Below are 3288 nucleotides of genomic sequence, written 5' to 3'. Positions count from 1 at the left end.
ACGGGCAGAAAACATGAATAGACACTTTTCCAAAGAAGACATACAAATGCACAAAAGACACCTGAAAAAATGCTCAACATCCCTTGGCATCAGGGAAATACAAATGAAAACCACAATGTGATACCACTTACACTGGTCAGAATGGCTAAAATTAACCACTCAGGAAATAACAGTTGTTGGCGAGGTGACAAAGAAAGGGGAATCCTCTTACCCTCTTAGTGGGAATGCAGGGTGGGGTAGTTACTCTGGAAAACAGTATGGTGATTCCTCAAGAAGTTAAAAATAGAGCTACCTTATGACCCAGCAATTGCACTACTAGGCACTTAGCGAAAGATACAAAGGTAGTGATCCAAAGGGGCACCTAGACCCCAATGTCCATAATAGTGAAACTATGGAAAGAGCCTAGCTCAACAAGTCCTGTGCTTTTATTTCTCAGTTGAATATATTGCATAGAGATCATTATTAATGGTGCAGCACTAATTAGGATTATAGTATATTTTATATTACTAAATAATGGTTAATATTATTTAGAATACCTTATTATATCCATAATCTTCTTTCACTTTCTCACACCCACACACCCACATAAACACATGCACACACACACATCATCCAAAATACTTTAGGCACTTAATACTTTAAGTTGAATGAGTGGATGAGTATTTTAACTGCTGAAATTCTAAGTTTTGCTCTGTTATGAAGTTTTTATTTTCTACAAAACTTAAATGATTTTACTGTTTAGGCATTAAAAATTTAAATATACGCCCAGTTTCAAACTGGTTTCAAACTAGTCCAAAACTAAGAAAGGATTTATACATATATATTCCATTGTAGTCAGGAAGCAGAGCTTACATTCCATGGAAATACAGAAAATGAACTTCCTACACATCTAAAACAGCTATTTCTTCACGAATTTCTACAGTATTTGTCTATCTGTGGATGTATGCATGCATGTATTTACCCTCTATATCTGTCTATATCTACTGAGTCATTATGAGATTTGGAAATATGGAGGTCCATTTATGTTTTTAAAGATCTATGCTTTTTTTAAATTTTAGCAATAGGTAGATTATATGGACATACTCTATTAGGTAAGCAACATTTTTTGGTTTTTAAATGAAAGCATTCACAAATTTCAAAAAAAAAATGTGGCATTTGAAAATTTTTTCCTAGAGGAACTGCAAGATGGTGAATGGATTTCTGACAAAGATCAATGAAAATCACAAATTATATTGTCTGTATAGAATAAGGAAAATATCATATCAATAATTATATGACATCCCTTCCATTCTGGGTGATGGTTGTTTTCCCAAATAAATCTCAAAGTACACCTTTCTGAATTAAAATAATTACTGTTCAAGAAGTTTCATCTAACAATGGGTTCAGAAGAATGAGAACCAGACAGGCATATGAAGTTATAGCAATTGAATGGGAAATATATTAAATGTGCTTGTAAACTGTTAGAAAGAAGTAATGAATAGGATGACGGGAAGGCCATTGTAAATTGAAGAAGTTGTTCACACTTCATTTTTGCATATTTTAGTATATGTGCTGCCGAAACGAGCACATCATTTTTGTATATTTTAAATTGCCTGCAATGGGTGTGTCTAATTCATGTACCATAGTATTTCATTTGCTTGAGAAAAATACATCTTCCTTGCCCTGTCCATGAAGGCTCACTTGACTTGCTCATTCCTTAGACTGTGTATAAAAGGGTTTAACATGGGGGCTACTGAGGTATTTAGCACAGCAACTCCCTTGCTCAGAGACACTCTGTCTTTTGCTGAGGGTTTAATATATATAAAAACGCAGCAGCCATAGGAGATGGAGATGACAATCATGTGGGATGAACAGGTGGAAAAGGCCTTTGTCCTCTGACTAGCAGAAGGAATCCTCAAAATTGTTCTGATGACATATATACAGGATAGAAATATTAATGCCAATGTGAACATTAAATAAACACAGCACAGGAAAACCCTGTTATTGCTAGGAATTTTGTGTCTGAACAAGAAAGTTGCAGTAGGGGAAAATAATCACAGGTAAAATGGTCAATAATATTAGACCTACAGTAATTAAGGTGTAAGAGCAACATGAGTGCAGGGAATATAATTAAGAATGAAATCAACCATGAGGAGAAGACAAGGAGTTTGCAAACTCTGGGATTCATGATGGTCATGTAATGCAAAGGTTTGTAGATGGCAATATAATGGTCATAGGACACCACAGCCAGGAGGTAAAATTCAGTGGCTCCCAACAGAATGAAAAAAAAAAATAACTGAGCAATACAATCATTAAAGGAAATGGTTTTATCTCCTGTAATCAGGGTGCCCAGGAACTTGGGTATGCTGACAGTGGTGAATGAAACCTCTAATAAGGAGAAGTTTCTGAGGAAGAAATATATGGATGTCTGGAGGTGAGCATCCAGCAGGGTAAGAGTGATAATGGTCAGATTCCCAGTGATGCTGAGCATGTAGGTGATGAACAGAAAGACAATGATCACTCCCTGAAGCTGCGGGTCATTTGACAATCCCAGGAGGATGAACTCTGTTAGGTCTGTGTGGTTTCTCATTCTCCAGTTGCTTATTTGTTGTTCTCCTGCCAGACCTCTAGGAGAAAACACAGGGAACAAATTTGAAGAGAGGGTTAGCAAAGGTCTAAGTGTGGAGCCAGAATTTGGCTGAAATACACCATGTTTCCATCTACAGATGAGAATTTACTTGAATTGATAATAACAATAATCCATTAATTTCCTCTCTTTTACCAGTGAAATCTCCAGTTAAGGCAAGTTTGAAAATATTCAATATCACAGAGCTAAAAGTGCTAGAGCAAGGAGTTTTCTCAGGCTTTTCTGACTCCAGATAACACGTGGTAGCTTTCAAAGATGTGCCCATGAGGTTTTTTCCCAGCGAAGACCATCTTTGTGCTTTTGCTCTGATTGTTTACTAGTTTCCTATTCTCTGTAAGTTAAAGCTTAATTACATTGAGAATCCTCAGAAATGGGAAAGAGCCTATATTTTTTTTATATTTAATTAATTAATTTATCTTTTTCAGCATAAAAATATTCATTGTTTTTGCACAACACCCAGTACTCCATGCAATATGTGCCCTCCCTATTACCCACCACCTGATTCCCCCAACCTCCCACCCCCGCCCCTTCAAAATCCTCAGCTGGGATTGGGAGGGAGACAAATCATAAATTACTCTTAATCTCACAAAACAACCTGGGGGTTGCTGGGGGGAGGTGGGGTTGGGAAAGTGGGAGGGGATTATGGACATTGGGGAGGGTAT

At 36.9% G+C, this 3288-nt stretch overlaps 1 pseudogene; it reads right to left on the bottom strand.

Annotated features, from left to right (window-relative positions):
• Window positions 1-1607: 1607 nt before the first annotated feature.
• On the bottom strand, window positions 1608-2569 carry LOC123946419 (annotated as a pseudogene).
• Window positions 2570-3288: the final 719 nt, after the last annotated feature.

This window comes from Meles meles, chromosome 7 (assembly GCF_922984935.1).
Source record: "Meles meles chromosome 7, mMelMel3.1 paternal haplotype, whole genome shotgun sequence".
Classification (NCBI taxonomy): domain Eukaryota; kingdom Metazoa; phylum Chordata; class Mammalia; order Carnivora; family Mustelidae; genus Meles; species Meles meles.
Note: the sequence above shows the minus strand (reverse complement) of the source record. Positions and strands in the feature narration are given on the sequence as shown.